At 41.4% G+C, this 20,140-nt stretch overlaps 1 protein-coding gene and 1 long non-coding RNA gene across 3 annotated transcripts in view; one reads left to right on the forward strand and one right to left on the reverse strand.

Annotated features, from left to right (window-relative positions):
* Window positions 1-20,140, reverse strand: part of BMP2 (bone morphogenetic protein 2) — a 260,500-nt gene that overhangs the window by 146,073 nt on the left and 94,287 nt on the right. The window lies entirely within an intron of this gene.
* On the forward strand, window positions 9,020-10,469 carry LOC137471633 (uncharacterized). The gene is made up of 3 exons (XR_010997730.1): window positions 9,020-9,643; window positions 9,766-9,942; window positions 10,263-10,469. It is a non-coding gene; the product is annotated as an uncharacterized lncRNA (long non-coding RNA).

Consider the following 20,140-nt stretch of genomic DNA (forward strand, 5'->3'; position numbering starts at 1 on the left):
AAACTCAATTTTATCATAAAATCTTTGACATTGAATGCTTACATATTTTACTTTAGTGTGGGGGTTTTTCAGTACAAAAACACTTTGATGACTGAGCTGGGAAACTCCACAAGATAAATGACCAGACTGGGCCAGTACATTTGCATGTCTCATTTTTGGAGGATGCACAGAAGGACTCTGAAACCCAGGTAACAGTAAAATCAACAGCAAAGCACAGGTTTGTCCAGATTCCCTTGCTGAACTGTGGAAGAAGATGTCTGCTCTCCTCGATGCACTGTGTAGGCTAGAGCATTAAAAATCCTGATCCCTTCAAAAGAGGAACACTGTCTGTGCAGCCTCTCCAAAGGGAGAACCAGAACAGTGCATTATGTGGCATGATTCCTTCCAAAGATATTTTAATCAAGTAAAACGGAAAAGTGGTAAAGCCCAGAATAGAGCTCGGCTTAATATGTTTTAATAAGAAACAAAGAAGGCCCTGTTTTGCACTGTATTGTTCAGGCTTGCCTTTAGGCACATGTGGAAAAATGTTTACTAAATAACTCAAATACTTAGCAGTGAGATGCATTTTATTTCAAACCGAATTTTCTGCAAGCGTACACACGCCAAAAGGGAAGCAAAAGGTCATCAAATGATTGCAGGTACCAATCTGTCAGTGCTGTTCTACAGGCACAAACCCCTCCACTGCACCAAGAATGAGCCACATAAAACCCAAATCAAATTGATTCCTTTCTCCAAAAAAAAAAAAACCAAACGCAAAAAAAGAAAATGGAACAAACAGAAAAAAAAAACAGGAAAAAAATTAGGAAAAAACCCCAACAAACAAACAAAAAACACCTCCAACAACAACAAAAAATCCCAACAAAAACCAAACCTGAAAGGAAAAAAGTGTCCCAGCAGCTATGCATTGGATGATTGTGTTTTTAACAGTAGGGCCATGATCCAAGCTTAGTCCTCACTCTGCCAGGTGAGGAAAGGCATTTGAGAAATGCCTGACCAGAAGAACTAGATGAAGAATAGCTCCCTCTGGCCTAGATTAATTTTCTTGATATACTTCAAGCAACACCTTCAGCACGCTCAGCCGTTAAGGCAGTCGCAAAACCAAATGAAAAATAGAACTTAAATGCCCTCCCATCTCCTCCCCCATCTTCAACAAATGAATTGTAATGTTTGTAGCTGGCATAACTGAGTTTTCTTTAAAAAAAAATTTTAAAGACCCAATATCCAAACCGACTCATTATTCCAAAAGATTTTAACTTCAAGTAAATGTCTCATTCTCTTGAAAAAACACCTCTCAAAAAAAGTCTGATCTCCTCCGCATAGGACTCTACATCTTGCCAATCAGACTGAAATACCTGCATCTCTAAGTCAATTTAAAAAATAAAAGCAGAGTGCCTTTTTAAACATTGTTCTTGCATATCAGATCCCCCACCATAATGACATGGTTGGAGTTTGAAACGAATGCCGGGCAGACCTCGGGCAGGGCTGAAAACACCTGTAAGGTACAACATGTACCTGCCAGCTGCACCATTTCCAGCTAAAATCTACGGCCTTTTAAAGTTATTAGTTGCCTTAGTCATCTCCTGCTTGTACTTTCCCATTGTCCTAGCAGCCACAGTGAAATCTCAAAGGCTGTATTAAAAAAAGGTGGTACACTTGACCTCTGAACCACATGTTGCTGAACAACTCGCTGCTATTTTATGTTCAATGATCAAACATACTATTTCCTGAGATAAACACAGCATGCTGAAGTGACATATTTCAAAATCTTCTGTTGTTTGGAATAATCACTTTCTGAGAAGAAAGCAGTGATCCAAATCCCTGCTAGTAATGAGCAGGAGTGCTGCCTGGGTATTATCAGTGATCCTGCAGTTACCATCCTAAGATGTCTGTAACTACTGCCAAAAACAATACCACTTACCCATTCACAGAATATTCCCAACAACTGCAAGTTTGTTCCTGACTTCAATATCCCTTTTAGTCTGAAAACAAATTACCACACTGATTTATTCTATAGATCTAGTGCTTCCTGTGGGTAATCAAAGTCTTCATAAGCATCTGCAGCTTCAATTGCTTAATTTCTACCGCTCTGGAGAACACACGTGTGTAAAGGAGCCAGCTGGATTCTGCTGGTTGTTTGTGCATCCTCACCCAGAATCATTCCCATCAGTTACAGCTAAAGTGATTTATACCTCGGCAGGACCGGGGCACTGTACCCCTGCCTGCAGAGCTCAAGAGCTCAGTCTGTGTGCACAAGGAGCAGCAGATGCAGCAAGGCAAGGGACTCATGAAACATCTGGTAGCAGCGAGCCCAGAGTGAAGATCTTCTCACGAGGGAGTTCTATGAGTTTTGTCAGCTTCAAACAGCCTCTTCCCCAGGATAACATGGGTGGCAAGTTGAAAGCCACTGTTCTAGATCCTAGGATTTATTCTTTTGTGGAAATCATTGCTAACAACACTGACTCTTGGGGAATACTACAGGAGAACTCCCAAAGTCAGATTAGTGGCTACTGGCAGAGCTAGGACATCCAGCCGACCAGCAGCTCCTGTGGGACTCCCCCTGCTAGCTGGGAACAGGCAACCTGATGGCTCAGCCCTTTGCAAGATGCAAAGCAGAAGGACTCATTTTGCATATGTGATTAGTACAGCCAGGACACTCTTGCACAATAAAGCTGCCCTCATTCATGTGGACTAGATTAAAAGAAAAATGTCAGCAAGAGCCACTCCATTTCTTCAGTGGATTTGAATGAAAAGAACAATTTGGAAAGATCAGTTGCTTTTCTCCAGTCACAAGACCACATAATGTCTTTTAAGGCCACTTCCCTTAATTCTGTTTAAAGGCTGCTACCTTTCCTGAGTTAACAGGGGCTGTGCAATCAGCAGCTTTTCTGTATGTAAAACTCTCCCTAAATCGAATGGGAAGGCATTTGCATATGAGCTCCCAGGAGGCAGCATTTGTCATCCTCATTTTCTGTCTCTTGACATGAAGAAAAATGGATTTATCAGCAAACTAGAGAAAACAGCCTTTTGCATATTTTTGTACAAAACAATTCAAATACTGAGGAAAGGGGAGGAGCTTTTTCACAATCTAGAGGCAGAATTAATGTCCTCTGGATACAATGACATCTGAGGGAGACCATCAGCTGCTCAGTGTCTAATATGGGATTCTGGTAGTTGCTTATGACTTTGAATGCTCAGGCTTGCAATCAAAGACACCACTGATCTCAAACAGTAAAAATGCCTCTGTTTTTCATTTAAGTGTCTATGGAAGGTTTTTCCTACCTATTGACTTGCTGAAATTAGATGATTTTTTCTCAAATATGAGATACCTCTGTATTTCCAGGAGCAGAGACTCCAGCTGAAGATAGGAGTTTAGGATATATCCTCACTATCTCTGGTGAGCAGGACCTGAGTTAGTTGGGTCTAGACGTGAGCAACCACAGTACAAAGCAAGTGTATCCTAATGATCCTAGGTCACCACACAGCTCTCACCCAGGGAGCCTCAGGGGAACTGGCCTTTCTTTTAGATGAAGAGTTGTAAAAAGACAGAGAAGGGCAAGCCAGGCTGGAGTGACTTAACTTCCACCCAAAGTGTGAGTAACCCAAACCAACCCAAAGCCTAATCTTGCTCCCAAGTCTGCCGCTGTCATCTGTGTTGATGAAAGTGCCAAGCTCACTGCAGGGTTTTGCATGGGACACACAAAATATAAAGTACAAGTACTAAATGCCCAACCTGACTGTGTGCTGAAGGCACAAGCTGCAGATCAAAGGTGCCATGATAAAAAAGATTGAACATTGCAGAGCTCACAAAGTGACACTTGAGTTTTTCAGAAAGTTAAATCTCACAAAAGTCTATCAGCTTCCCAACAGCAACATTGCTGAGAACACAGCTGAAAATGGATGTCCTACAAGCAATCAGCTGTGGATCTCCACAAAAAGGAAGCTCCAATGAGCTTCTCAGATCTCTCTTCAACTTCTAATCAACTATAAAGAACAACAAACTTACAGAAGCAGGAAACCATGCTTCCTACTCTTTCATGACAATCCTTTGAAACTCCTTCACTAAAGCAAAGATTTAAATACTTTACTAGTCATAAAATAATCTTGCTTGTTTTCATCAGTGTGCCAGTTTCAGACACTTGGAAAACTCTCCTCTCACCTCAAGCAAATAATACCCACATGCAGCCACTGAGTTTCATTAGCTTTTGTTTGCAACAGAAAGCCCTCCTAGCACTGCTCAGATGGGTAGAAAAGGAAGGGCAACTCAGGACAGCCGAGTCAATGAGTGAAACAAGAGTTGGGACATGCAGATGTTTGGTATGATTCTGTTTCAGGGTACCTGAGTAATCCTGAATAGGTCATGGAGAACCTTGCTCTGCCTTAACTCTCCAGCTACAAAATGCAGTGGTAATTCTCTACCTCAGAGGAATACCACAGTGCTGCAATCATGAAGGCTCAGCTGCTATGGGGCTGCAGCACTCATAAATATTTAAAGAGAATTAAATCAGAAGGGAGCAAAAGACAGGGGGTTTTAAACCACTTCAAATTTACTTTTTCCACTATGAGTACAAGTATGGATTTGGTAAAACCAAGTAATCTGATCTTTCTGCAGTGATGCCATAACAGGCAATTTTAATCATAATATTAAGGCAGCTGAGTGTAGAAATGTGTTTGTCTTTGGCACTGTCTGTTCTGCTGGTTGTCACACACCCCCAGGAATAGAATGAGTCAAGATATGGGACAAAAAGCCCATCATCATGGCAACACTCAATTTGCCTGCTACTTTCATGAACTCTTCAGCTAAGCCCCAGGTTTTCCAACTCTCCAAGGTGTGGAAATAACATGCTTGCAGATGCTTCCTCTTCGCTCACACTGAAGTTGGAACTTGACACCTGGTGGCATGAGTAATAGGGGTCCAGAAAGATCTGAAATGAATCCTCATACTCACATGTACCAGCACTGACTACATGGCACACCTCATCCTGTAATGGATCTTGGAAAGGGTCACACCTTCCATTCCTCACATCAAAAGTAGCAGCAAAGCCTGTCCCCAACACGATCCAGATGTTTTGGAAAGCCAATTGCAGGTGTGGACCTTGTGTCACATCCTCAGGTGATGTGAACTAATGCTGAACTTGCAGGAAGTTACAGCCCTGAGCTCTTGGAAGATGGCAGCGTTCAATAACGTGATACACAAGACTTCCAATGGTTAAACTGAGATCTAATAGCAACACTGAACATGTGTTTTTAAGGACATCAAAATATTCCACAACTTAAGGAGTTGTGATACATATTCTGATGACTCCAGCTTCTGTATTTCCCTTGACTGACTGGCTCTTCCAAGCAAAATCCCTTAAGGAGTGCTCAGACAACTCCAGGAAGAGCAAATTCATTAGCCTGATGTTCTATACAGTGCCTTTGTGGCAGTCCAGCACGGCAAGATCCTGCCACTTCAGCAGCAGGTACTGAGTACTCATGTAGGTCTGCTTAGCAGTTACTAAAAAATACCCATTATTTTGCAGAAAGCATAAAACTAACAAACATAATGGATGTTGGGGTGAGACATGCTGTGACTGCTTTTCCACCCAATGCCATATGTGCAGAGCTTTTCTTTTTGGCACTACAATACCCAGCGTTTCAAGCCCACAGAGACCCAAAGTTTATTGTCTGCCAGATGGGCTGTGAAATGTATACTGTTCATAATGGGATTATGCAAGTTGTGCATTGTTTGAAAAATAATCTGAGCATCATCCTTTCTACCCTTTTAATGGGTTTCCCTTTTATACAAATTAGGAAATCCAATTTTTCTTTTTAAATACTTGCTGTAGATATCTGCTTTCAGCTTTACAAATGACATCTTATTCAGGCACATACTTCAACAGCATTAATGAAAACCAAGATTTTTTGCATAAATGAAAGTATAAAGAACATATTATTGTATGGAACGATATATATTCACTCTGATGACATACCTGTATTTCTCATGGTCCCAAAAATAATGAACAATATATAATGACAAAGTTGCTACAATTCACAGCTGTTAGCTCCAATAGAAGAAAAAATTACTTTTGGATATATTCTTGCAGTTCCTGAAGCCAATAAAATTGTGCTTAAATTATTATCTGAACTAGAAATTGTGCAGTTCACCTAAACTTCACATGGTGATTTTCTTGTAGTCATTGACACTCCCAAGGATTTCACAGAATTTAAATACAGACATATTCCAAATTAGGTGACTCCTCATCATCAGATTTTCATATTCCTCCAATCAACCATTCTGCCCATCACCAAGAAACCGTGGCCTCACAAATGAAACTGTGCCTTTAAAAGCAAGGCTGTTCCAGTGCTGTTCCTTGAGCTCTATACACTGATGTCTCCCGTCTATCAAAGCTCTACCTGTTTCACACTCATCCCTTGCTCATCCTCCTCTCTGAATCCTGATAGGAAGAGCCTTTGAAATCCACTCATATTTCATCCAGGAGTGAACATGGACCATGCTCTGGGATATGTCTTCAGCACTACCAGTGCCAAGCAGGGCAGGTCTGCACCTCATGCCACACTCCCAGATTTCTTGTGGGATCAAATGGTTTATTTGATTAAGCTCTGGGGCTGGTTTGAACGCAGGAAATTTAATGTTATTTGGGAATCAGGCCTTGGGAGAACTTCCAGACCTCACCAAAGAAAAGATTCAAAGTTCTGTTGATTGCCATTGGGTTTGGATCAAGTATTCAAGAACCATTTCTCTTTTTACCAGCACTGCAGAAATTACCTTGAAATCTTGTGACAAGGTCCCAGATCCAAGCTCTGTCTGCTGCAAGGCACCACCAGGAACACGTGTAATGTGCCGTGTCCCTGTGAAAAGGCCCTCAAGCTCTGACCTTCAAGGCATGCCAGAAGCCGAGGCCACTGGTGGCACCTTCCATCTAGACAGTCTGCTACACTACTCTTTCATTAGCTGTAGCTTGAACTAATCTTATTAGCACTAATGCAGCATCAGCCTGAGGGCCAAAGGGTTGAAATGTCCCTTTTGCACACAAAACTAACGTGACATTCCCAAGTAAGCATGACTGAGCTTTGAAATAGTGCAGAACAGACATTTTTATCACTCTCTCAGAATCTTCCCCTCCTGCACCCCCTGATGTGGGGAATCAGGGATGGGATTCACCCACAGGTGGCAGTGCTTCAGTGGCAAACACAACCACGCTGGGATCCTGCAGAGCCAAACTGGCTGCAAAAGAGCATAGGTACACATGGCCTGGTGTTAATACGGTTCCATAGTCAAAGCAGCTGGAAAATGAGTGAAAAAAAGAGATTGAATTTCTCTGGGTTAAAGATATTACAAGGGAGAACAAGAATGAATAGTGGCCTGTAGCCACTTTGAACAAAGTAAAATGTGGAATATTACCTGATTTAAAATCATGAAATTGAAGAGAATTAACTGATAGAAATTTTTCAGTTCCCCTCCAACTAAGAGGAACGAAAGGATTTGATAAGCTATGGAAACTCACTTAGAAAAACCACAGCATTAATTCTTGTGATAACGAAGCAGTTATTTTTCTTGAAAGAGTTCATTGTTCATAAGTAATTTAAGGACAAATTCCAATTCAGGAAAATACATTTCATATCAAAATTTAATACAACATCCAAGAGTGACAACAAAATTTAATACAACATCCAAGGAAATTTGGGGCAGCAGGATTAATATTTTTAAAGTCCAATTCTTGAGGTCTATTTTTAATATTGATGCACAAAACTGTTGCATTAGTCAAACATTTTTGAAGCTGTGATTTGTTAGTGGTTTGGCTCCTTTGTGGAGGGGAGAGCTTGAAAACATTCTTGGCTAGGCCAGAAGGTATGAACTTGTTCTTGCTTTTGACCTCCTCTGTGCTGCATGAATTCAAATACTGGTGCTGCAGTAGAAAAGTGAAATGAAAATGTGAAAAAATACTTGAGCAAGGCTCTGCTGTGTTAGATGTTGCATAACGGCATCAAGTACTTTGTGTTGGCAATAATCTGAACATCTCCATCTTTTTTCCTCTCCAACATTCCTCAAATAGTGCTCAGGACTCTTTAAGACATTGACTCTGTGTCTTTTTATTTCATTCTGAGTAAGTTTTAAAACTGCTGGGGGTTTCCAGGTTTTCTCTACATTCATTTCAAACTGGAAAGTTAAATTCTCCTGTAAATCCTGGATTCATGCGTTAAGAAAGTCCATGACAACAGATAAAACATGAAAAAAGAAATGTATGGCAGATGCAGGCTTGGTTTATTCTGTTATAATTGGAACACTGAGGAACTGTTTGTGACCCAGGCAGTGGGAGGCAGCTGATTGAAGGAACCTGGGCCATGGCAGAACCACAGTCTTGGCTGCAGAACAGGACTGACACAGCAGGACAAGGAAAATCCCTGTGCATAAAGCACCTCCCTTACACACAGGCCCCAAGAAAGGGCTGTCACCAGCTCGGATTCTTCCCCTTGCACTGCAGGTTGGCAGGGCCCTCTTGCAGCTACATAATCAATCCCTTCTTTTCCTGCTGGCTTCATGATGACTGTGTTTCTCCCTGACCACTCCTTCACTTTCTCATTTTGCATCTCCATTTTCTACCATTCCTTCAGTAAAGGTTAAGCCAATTTAAAGCTTTCAGCAGAAGCATTCAGTCACCCAGGAGCCTTGTGGTGCCTGTTAGTCCTCATAATGGGCATAGAAAAGGCAACAGCAAAGGAAGCTTTTCCATGCACTGTCCCACTTGCGATGCTGAGTACCTTGACCTGCAGGTCTTCTCCCATAAGGACACGAGGGTACTTCATTATCTTGTAGCGCCTTTAGGTTGCTCAGTGAAAGTTACAGCATCAAACAAGGGTGGGGTTGTCAAATGCTGCCAGTTGGGATGAGATCATCTGGCCGAGGACACAGCCCAGAGACCATTTGCTTTTACCTGGGCTTGAAAGGCCACTTTGCTTCCAGCCAACAACCAAAGCCTACTTGATTCACAAAAACGACCTGCTGATGAGGCACTTCACATTTCATTATTGAGCCTCTGACCAACCATGTTCCAGACCCTAATTTTCCCCTCAACAGTCCAACTGGATACCCTAAATAAGTCAACGCACAGTGCCCAGCAGTCGTGCGGTGCGGACTTTCCACTGCTCTGGAAGGCAAATCCTGCACTCCTATAAATATTTCTGAGCTCCATGTCAACAAACACGCCCATCATGGAAGTGTAAAAATAACTGAACCGTGCTCCAAGACCTTTCACATTGCTGGAGAGGTGCAAAGAGTTTGTAGTGTAAATAAGAATCAGGTTGGTAATTTCTATGCACATTCTTGTTTTCAATTACAGTTAGATTTGTTTCAGTTAAAAATGAAGCTTGAACTGATGCCAGATTTCTTTTTTTTTTAATTCCAACACATTTCAGATTAGCTGTGAACAACAGTTATTCTTTTCCATTCTCAGCCTACTACTTTGAAAGGACACTGAAGAGTAGCTCAGATTTAGGATCTGTTCCAGTGGAGAGGACCTGATCTCTTGCCATGAGGACAGGTGCTTCTGTATTGAAGCATTAATCAACCCAAGTCCCATCTGACCACTTTATTCTGTCAGTATGGCAGGCAGGCAGCTGTGGGCTTTCTTCAGAAGCTCATGAGGTCACTCCATCTCTTTAAAGCAGAAATAATGACTCTCCAGCAAAGAGTGAGAGTTGGCAGCTCTGATGTTGAGATGATGTAACTGTACACAGTGGTGATGTGAGATTTTTCTTGGTTCCTAGAAGCCAATACTGCAGAGGCAATCATATTAACAACAGTATTTGCTCAAAATTTTTGGACAAGAAAGGAGACTCAGTTTCTTGCACAAACCAGCAGTGATCATAAGAGAGTGAAAGGTCAGGAATTGGCTGTCAGAACTGGAGGCAGTCAGGGCCAAGTTGAGGTGCTGAAAATGCAAGGTAAGCGAGCAGTGCAAAGAGCTGGCTGCTACCCTGCACTAACACACACATCTTTATATCCTGAGCACCCTGGGCTACCTCCCTCTCCATGGCTCCTCTGCTAACAGCAGGTTATCTTCTGAGCCTTGCCATGGATAAAATGAGGGGATGGAATTACTTGCTATTAGCAGGCTCCCCCAGAGTAAATACATGGCACGGTGTACCTTGGCAAAATGGGGTGGACACTTGACACTGAATCAGCTTTCTTGGGCTTATTGGAGTGAGTGAATTTACTGAAAAATAACTACTTTAAAACAGAGCTATGTTTCTTTTTTCTACAGCTAAAAATAGGAGCCTAAAAGGACTAGGCAGGTTGAACAACTGGATAATGAAAACACTTGATCACCTTAACTCTGGGAGATTTCAGGAGCTGAGCATCTTGTAGTACCCCAGTCCTTTACTTCTTGGGTTTGAAACACTAGAGTGGTATTTAACAGAAACAGGTAATACCTGTAAGAAAATGCCGGGCCACACTTGTCTGACCAAACTTTCACAATAATATATCCCCTGCCTGTGTTTCAGTATTGGACTATATAAGGATTCAATACTTGTAGTGTAAAAAAAAAAAAAAAAAAAAAAAGCCATAATCTTTGAATAATCCTAATTATTTTAGTCTAATTGGTCTAAATAATTTTACCATTGATACAGGTACTTATCCCAAAAATTGAGCATAATCAATGAATGTGGCAAGTGAATCAGCTAATAAAATACAACAATGTTTAGGAGAGAAAGATCAGCTGCTCAGGGCTGAGAACCTCCAACTGATTCCCTAGCAACTGATTCCCAATTCCCACTGCAGTCTGTCATGTAGATGGGGCACAGCAGCACCTCTCCCTTCAGAAGAGGAAAATTCAGAGTTCACATAGCTGTTCTATTACTACAGGAAGAAAACTGGGAAAACCCAGTCCAATCTAATACGCAGGTATTCCATATTAGAGCTTAGGACACTGAACTGACCTGATGCACCACACACACCGACAGAAGAGTTACAGAAGTGGGTAATCAACCACTGTATATTTTCCTACTGAATCATAATTAGAGATTCTCCTTTACTCCTTTATTTCCTCTTTACTTATCACTGCTGCTCAGTAATTCTGTGATGAATCTGATTCACTGTGCAAACACAGCATTCACCAGACCTCAGAGAGTCAAAAGGGAAGAACCATTTCACATCCATTTCTTTTATCAAAAGGCCACTAAAACACCTTATTCCCCCTAGCCTCCTGCCTCCCAATGCCCATGGAAAGAGGCATTTTGCAAAAGGCCAGGCCTTCCTCTGCCCAGCTCCCAGGGCACTCTCAGGGAGCCCATGCTCCCAACCAGAGGTTATGGGCACTCAAGTCTTTTTCTGGACTCAAGTTGCTTGAGAAAATACTCATTATTTCCCAAGCTAAATCAAATGAACAAACATGACTCATAGTTGCTTTTCTTCAGTTTCTCTGCCCACCACAGAGACTCCTGAGTGGGCAGAGACCAGTGTCACTGCACTGAACTCAATGGAATGATGCTCATTTATACCAGCTGATGATTTAAACCTCTAGACTTTCTCTCTGGCACACATTTCTTTTCTACCAAGCCTGGATGTAAAGCAGAGCTTAGAACAGAGGTGGAAATACTCACAGCTGGTTTAAACTCACACTTCCATCTGCATCACAACAGCAGGAATTTTGCAGAAATCACTTCAGTGTAGCCATGTGTCCCAAGGGAAGGAGGAAAACCCAAAATGTCCATGGTAAATAGATACAAGCACATAGCCACAGCACAGCTGGCGTCAAGGTGAGGTTTAGACTAACCCCCAGCTTTTCCAACTTTACTTTTGTGCACAAGTAAGCACTAGAACAGCTACATGGAAGATGCAAGGTGCAGAAATGGGGAACAGACTGTGTGAGGGGTCCTTCCTTGCACAGAGAAAGTGCTCTGTGGGAGACTCACAAGCACTGTTGGCTGAGGTAGCTGTGTACTGCTAGAGCACATCTGGGGAGAGACTCCAGCTTGACCTCTGCAATGATTGTCTTATGCCCTCAAGCATGAGATTTTATTACCCTTATCTTGGCAAGCATGACATTACTTATTGGCCACAGCCTGCCTGCAGAGAGGGAGGACTGGCTTGCTACCATTCCCCACTGGGTGGCTGCTAAGCAGCTGTCCCAAAAGTTGGAGAGAAAGGAGAGAATGTCAATGAGATCATTCCTCAGCCCATCTACTTTCAGCTAAAGCCTAGGGAGCACAGCCTGAAAGGAAATAATGACCATGGGGACCCATGTGACCAGGCATCTCCTGCATTTAGAAATCAGTCACCTGGCTGGTAAACAACAGAGAGAGATGTTCCCAACAAAAAGGAGTCATGCAAGGACAATTCTGAGTTCTCATTTCTGGGAGGCTGAGGTCTATAACAAACTGGAAAGTGCATCCTAGCCTGCTGCTTAATTAATGCTGCTTCAAACATGTTTTGTACGTGAAGCAATGGTGACATAAAGTGGCCTGGTGGGTAGAAGGTGGAAGCATTTCCAAGAGACTAGGCAGTGTCACAGAATCACAGAATGGTTTGTGTTGGAAGGGGACGTCAAAGATCATCTTGTTCCAAGACCCCTGCCAAAGGCAGGGACACTTCCCACCAGATCAGGCTGCTCCAAGGCACATCCAGCCTGGCCTTGAACACTTCCAGGGATGGGGCAGCCACAGCTTCTCTGGTTCCAGTGCCTCCCCACCCTCACAGGAAAGATTTTTTTCCCTAATATCCAATTTAAACCTATTCTCTTGAATCAATTCCCTCTTGTCCTGCCACTCCAGGCCCTTCTAAATAGTCTTGTCCCTAGTGAAGGAAAACATTAAGGATCATTCAATTGTCTGGTCTTCCTGACAGGACCATCTGATCGCTTTAAATTGTCTGCAAATATTGATCAATAGCTCAGTATCAAATGACACAATGAAATGTCAGCACAGACAAACCAATTTTTCACCAGAGTTCTTTGCTGCCTATTGCATTTCCATATGCTTATTGTTTGTGGGGGTTTTATTCCAGTTCTTACAGGAACAGATGTGTCCCCAGGCACCACACAGTGACAGAAATTAGGGTTTCTCCAGGATTATTTGACACACTTTTTTTTTTGTTAACATCATAAACATTAGATGTAATTACAGGGAAAGACAAGTACATTATAAAATATAAATTAAGGTTTATTTTATAGATTAAAAGCAAATCAATATTTAGCAACAACATTCTTGAATATATTTTCTATAATTACAATATGACACTGATTAGTAATTCAGGCTGGAATTATGGGTCTTGGATTTATTATCCAATAAACTGACAGGGAAATGCCTGCCCTATGAAACCACAGTTCTCTGGGTGAAAAAATAAAACATCACAGCTGGGCCCTTGATGGCTTCAGGAGCATCACTTGTGTGTTAACAGCATCACCAGAGCTCCCTGGTGATACTGTCAATGGTCAGAACTATAAAATAGCTGGCAATTTCAAAGATTTGGAGAAGATGGTTTTAGAAAAAATATTTTAATATGCTTTGCTTCTCACTGCCAAACTTGGTTTAGTACTTTAAAAATGTGTACTATATTATATATTTAGGTTTTGGTAGCACACAGTGCAACTGTGAGCATACAGAAAAGGCAGCAAATCTTACTTATATCAAGTAATCAGAAATTAATTTCAGTTAATCACAAGTACACAAGCTATAGACGCACATTCAAGTGCTCCCTGTTTCATCTGGCTACCCCTAGATTTAGAAAATAAAGAAAAATGTCAAAAATAGAAATCAACAATTAATAAAGTTATAATTGCAACAATCAGAAGAGGAATGTAAAGAAAGAACCACAGAGAGAAGCTTCTTTACAAAGAGTTTTGAGGGGTTTTCGTCTCATGAAATTTTAAATTTCCAAAATGCTAGTGGATAAAACAGAACACAGAAAAATAAACCAAACTTTTTAGATTTTTTTTCCTTACTCCCTTTTTTTTTTTCTTTTCCTGGAGAAGACTCTGTTTCTTTGCCATACAATCACTTTTTCATTGCTTGGATCCTGAAGTGTTAAGCTAGTTGCTCACTCTGCTACCTATTCACACTGTCAAGAATGCCCTAAAATAAATCCAATGTAAACAGGTTCCATAGATCCTCATGGTTGGAGTTGCTACATGTGTAGGACAGAGCCAGAGCCTTGAGGTGGATCTGCCTCCACCTTCTCTTCTGAGCAGCTCTCCAAGACTCAAAAAGTCAAGTTTGACTTCAACTAATGGAAAAATGATTATGTCATAGCAAAAGGGAAAAATCCACAAGGCACCACATCTCACTAACCCAAAACCCATCCATTCTTTCCTGTTTCCTCAGCAGAACATCCAAAAGACCTTGTTCTACATTGCAACAAACTCCAAAGGGTTTGGACAGCAGAAATAATGACAGAGGTTTAAGAAGGTAAAAAATCCTTCCTGCTCTTTGATTAACTGGGCTTCTTGATGGAGTTAAGTGCAAACAGCTGCCTGGACTTCAACTGAAAAGCCTAAATCTAAACACTCAGTGTTTACATAACCCAAACTTCTAATCAGGCAGCTGGATAATCCACCAATTTAAAGCATCCCTAAGAGTTTCAGGGAAATGTGATTTTCTTACAGCTAAGCCAATCAACAACCACTTTAAAAAACTCCAGCTACCAAGTTACTACTTTGGAACAGAAGTCTCAGCGGGATGGGGTCACGACCCCACAGTGAATCACAAAGCAATTTTGGTGGGATCCTTCCCCCTTTCTTTTTCTTTTTTCTTTCACTATTTTTCCCCTTTTTTTTTTTTTCTTTGAGAAGTACAAATCTGAATCTCTAATTTCCTCTGTATTCAGACGCTGCAAGGTAATATATGAGAGGAGGAGAAAAGCATACAGCAGTGCTTACACACATGCTGGCATCTGCTCACAGGGCCTTAATCGAAAATCTCGTGAAATCCGTGATACATCCATCCAGAAACATGGAACTTGGGAAAGGCAAAGTACAATCACCACCAACAGAGCCCATCACTCTTCCAGGGAAAAAAGGGAAGGAGAAGCAGGACTTAGGAATGAGAAGTTTTCACAGAAGAAAACAGTACAGATATTTTCAGGACCACTTACAGGATTCAATTTTCCTTAAACTGACAGACACTTTGGTAGGGACTCTGAGTTTAGGGCCCCATTTCATCTCACCTCACAGTAGTGTTTTGCCACCATAACTCATTCTAAGGTCAAGCTCTCCATTTTCTTTTTATGTTTGAATGAAATATTTTCATCTTATTGCAGTTTACGTACCAGATACCACATGGTTTGTCTTTCTTTTCCTAACTTAGTAAAGACCCTGTGCTAAATCACATCCAGTCACACCTCACCTGTTAGATAAGGAGATTCTGAACACAAATATTTTCCTTGGCCAATTCAACAAAATTTTAAGCGTCCCCCAAAAAGGTGATGCTTCTTGGGTTATGCAGAGAATATGGGGTTTGCATCCCATCTACAGCATGGTCCTGGGGTTTTCTTGATACTTCTACACCTCCACATCCCTACCTGTGAAAGGTAGATGGTGTTCATGTTCTTACAGCCCAGACCGTAAGTAAAGCTGTATTTTAAAGTTGTATTTTAAAACTAGTGAAATACTTGAAAACAAGAAAAACATGTAACTTTTTCCAAGCAGCAAGGGATCCTTTTAGAACATAAGGTAATAAAATAAAAGGACATGCTTTTACACTTATAAAATCTGGCCACAGAGGAAATAAACTTTATTCAGCATTTCTTCATTTTGCCAAGACCCCAAGTAGAGCACCAGATGCATCACTGGAGATCAACACTGGAGAAACAACACTACACAACCCCCTTTCAGATTACATGCTATATACTTTTAATTCCTAGCCAAAGAGGTTGAAAATTTCAGGATTTGATACAAAAATTGTGTCCTTTACTTTCCTCATCAGAAGTCAGATGTCCTACCTGCTCTGTTCTTAGCTCTGCCTCGTTCCTATGGGGACTAGATGGCAAATTAGCTTTCCCCCAGCTGAACTGCACACCTTGCTCCTACCTGCATCCCTAGAAATTTCCTATGCCTTCTTTAGGAGTCTGTAGTTCCTTTCATCTTTCCAGCTTCTTTTCCACTCCTGTGGCTGATCACCACAGAAAGCAGAAAGTCTGGAAAAAAAGAGTAGCAGAATCCAGCAGTTACCCCACAAGAGATGAAGAGGCAAGTGATAGGAAAGTGGAAGATTATTTATAAAACACCAAAATAACGTCAGTTTCCTCCAGTTCTAATCCTCCTTTTCATCTTAAAGACGAGACCTCTATTGGATTTTTTTGAGATGTGTTTGAGTTTAAGGTTCCCTTTAACTAATCTGAAAATGTGGGAGGGGGATGGTTGGAGAGCTCTGAGCTGCAGAAACAGAGGCAGTTTATATTCTCCTCTGTGTGGGGAGCCAAAATAATAGAGGTGTTATAATTCAAATAGCTGTGTCATAAAAAATAGATAGATGTGCAGTATTTGCTATTGAAGAATCAGCCATGCCCAAGCATTACCTCATAATTTTGAGAATTAAAATAAAATGCAACAAGTTTCAAGTGAACTATCATTTTTACACACACATGTTTACACAATCTCCATTTTCTGTGCCTTGTTGATAAGAAGATGCAAATAGCTTTTTCAGAAACAAATCTATCACATCAGACTCCTGTAGCCCCACACTTAGATTGCAAGACACTCTTGGAAGTAAAAATCCTTTTTCAGTGTCTTGACACTGTTGGACTCACTCACAAGCTGAACTGATCGGTCAGTGAGAACTTGTATGTGAGAATCTGACTCATAAAGGCCATTAAAAATGGATTTTAGCTGTGCCAACCTTGGACATTGCAAGTCCAAGTCCCTCTTCCTTTGGCTGGTCACTTTGTTAGAAAAAAAGACTGCAATATCTGGTGAAATATTGCTGTGATATCTGACCCACACACAGGCTTGATCTAGACTGCAAATTGAGATACCACTGTGAGAAGTCACAGCAATGGCTCTGCCTGCAAGAAAACCAGAATATCTGGGTGTTTTAAGACAGAAGTTTTCCAGCTCAGCCCTGTGAGCTCACACACAGTCCTGCTGTGTGCTCACAGCTGCCTCAGCCCGAGCTAAATCCAGTTGTTCTTCCACAGCCCCAAATCCTATTTAAGTTCCTTGCATGTCCTGCATTCACACCAGCGTGCAAAGAGCCCCCAGGCAGGGGCAGGGTGCAGAAGCAGATCCTATCTGCTCACTGACTCTCTGTGGCACCATCCACAGGGGAAATGCAAATGCCTTCATTCCATAGGGGTTTCTAAGAGAATGTATTTGAAGCCTGAAAGTGATAAAGGGTAGTTATTCTGCAGAGTTTATGATTTTCCATAGTAAAAAACTACATATTCAACATCTGCTTATCTTGTTCAAAAATGAGCTTTTGAAAAATAAAAACAGGAGGAACTACAATTAAATATTCAAAACTCAGAATTTTTTTTTAACAAGGTCTGCTTATAGAAATCAGAAGGCCATTTTTTAAGAGAATAACACAATTTTATAGAATTGCAAGCATCTGTACTAAATGTTTGCCTGAGTTTCTGTGTAGCTGAAAATGGTGACAAAGAAAACCTCGCAAACACAGAATCGCACTGACAAGATTAGGCACAGCTTGCTGATAGTTTCAGTGGGTGTCAGGTAGTACTTCTGGGGGCTACATAATGTATTCTGACCCAGGCCCTCTAAGAACAATTAAGTGTTTCAAGACAGAGCTACTGAAAAAATCCCAAACAACCAACAACTAAAACAAAAAACCTAAGGCAGAATTTTTAGGCTAATAAAAAATACCATCAAAATATTTCACTAGCACACATCCAAGATGGAGTATCCCAAGCAAATGGTAACAACAGAAAAATAAAATAAAACTAGAAGCTATTTGATGTGCATAAAACAGGTTTTCACAAAAGAGGAAAAAATAGGTTTCTCACAGAGATTCCAAGTTACACTATCTACTATCCCAAAGCAGAACTAGCTACTGTCTGTCATCGGTGCACTACTAACAGTTTATTAGTCTGCTGACATCTCCATCTAGAAAATACTGGTAAATTGTCTCAGGCTGAGAGGCAACAGCCAGTGAGAAGGACTTGCTGTGATGTGGTGGTGGCAAGCAGGATTTTTTAGACATCTCCACTTACTCTGTGATAAAATACTTCCAAGATGGTGTCACCTTCCTCCCAGACAGCCCTGCTTTTCTTAGCGCCTGATACGGGATCAGTGACTTCTGTGAATCAGAGCTAATCTCAGGATATGTCACATCTGTAGCAGGAGGAACAGCTGAGCAACACTTGTCCAGGCATAATTGAGCCTTAAGATCGCAGAGCAGTGTGTGATTAATTGGCTGAAGGATTCCTGATAAAGGGAAAGAGGATAATGACCTGCCTGGGTCAATGGGAGGTGATCTGCTTATCTGGAAGCATAACAGACATTAAGAGAAATGCTCCTGATCAAGGTCACAGGGAACGGTGACAGATTCTGTGCGAGTGTGAATTTTAGGCATTTCAAAATCACATTCCACAGATGTGCACAGAGGAAGTGTGCTTAGGAAGAGAATTTTAATGCCTTTTATGGTTCTGATTCCACAATCATTATTCCCAAAAGTATTGCAAGGAAAAGATTCACTGAAGAGCTTTGCAAGTACTTCCGTGTCAGCTTGGAAAAGGTAAGACTAAACTAAAAGGATTCTTGCTTGATTTTTCATGTGGATATTCCAGCTTGTTCCAAGGTCCTCTGAAACAACTTCTCTGGGCAACAGCTGAGGTAGCACACATGTGACTCTTGGTTTAGGAACTACTTCAGCTCTCTCTAGTCCTGCTCAGCTAAGCTGAAAAGAGCAGGTATCATTTCTAATCTCCACTCCTGGCTTCCCAGCAAACACAACAACCTCCTTGGTACACTCTCAGGGAAGGGAAGGCTTGGACATTTCTAAGGATGGACTCGAAGAACAAGTGCTGAGTGTCCCTCACAGTCTTGTGCTTCAGCTCACCAAGATGTTTTATGCAGAACAATTACATCTTGTCCAGCAAGTTTGCAACAAAAAGCTGCTTTAAATATCAGCTGAGTGAGTTCAGGTAACAAAACAATGCCAAACACTCATTTAAAATAATAAAGGCTGTATGAAACAAAATATATCCTTTTATGGCACAGCATAAAAGTCTGCTCTGCCATGCAAAGGACTCCCTGTTGTCTTATGGACTCTGCATTTTCTGGGACACATCACCCTTAACAACCTAAGCAAATTTGCTGTCCAGATGGAATTGCACGGGGTTCACACTTGGCTGGATCTATCAGCCCTCTTCAAAATTTGTTTCCTCAAACAGCTCTCCCTCTTTCCTGGGTTGGTAAGCATTTCACCTCCATCAAACAGGTTTTTTTATCCTAAACTCTAAATACCCATGAAAGAGCTTCTACGGGAGTTGAGCTCTTTACACTCCATGACTGCGCTCCAGCTGCCTCTGGTCTAATGATGTTTTTTTTCATCTGCCACACAGATTTTCATAGACTGAGGTTACTGCTCAGTTATATGTTGCTTGTGGAAAATCGAGAGGATGGCAGCTTATTGGAAATAAGTGTGAGGTAGAGTCTTACAGGGAGGGAAGTCACCCTTTGAAGCTTCGGTCGGCACTGGTTTATATAGGCCACACAAGAGAAGGTGTGGTGGGTCACCAGCTGACAGATGCTCAGAAGAAATCAAAAGTCCTACTGGTTTTGGCACAAATACAAATGGGCAAAGCATCAACTAGAACAGGATTTTAACCTTAATGGAAAGTTTTCCACTTCAAACAACCACAAAAAGTAGGAAAAAGATCTTAAAAGTTATTCAGGACCAAAATAGTCAGACCATGAACAGCAACAATGTTGAGTTTGCAACCTACAGAGTTTTCACACCTTTTTTATGCCCTCTCTGGGCAAAAGTGCCCATTCCAATGAGTGAATTGTACACTGCTTCAGCCCAGGGAAATGATAGTTCCTAGTTCCACGCAGTTATCCCATCCCTTTCCAGGCCCATCTGCAGCACGTATCTTCTGGTACATATCAACTGGAAATGCCCAAGTTGCCATGAGCAATCCATAGCCTCACCCCAAGAAAAAAACCAGAATTCAAAGTGGGCAGCACTT

Source organism: Anomalospiza imberbis, chromosome 3 (assembly GCF_031753505.1).
Source record: "Anomalospiza imberbis isolate Cuckoo-Finch-1a 21T00152 chromosome 3, ASM3175350v1, whole genome shotgun sequence".
Lineage (NCBI taxonomy): Eukaryota > Metazoa > Chordata > Aves > Passeriformes > Viduidae > Anomalospiza > Anomalospiza imberbis.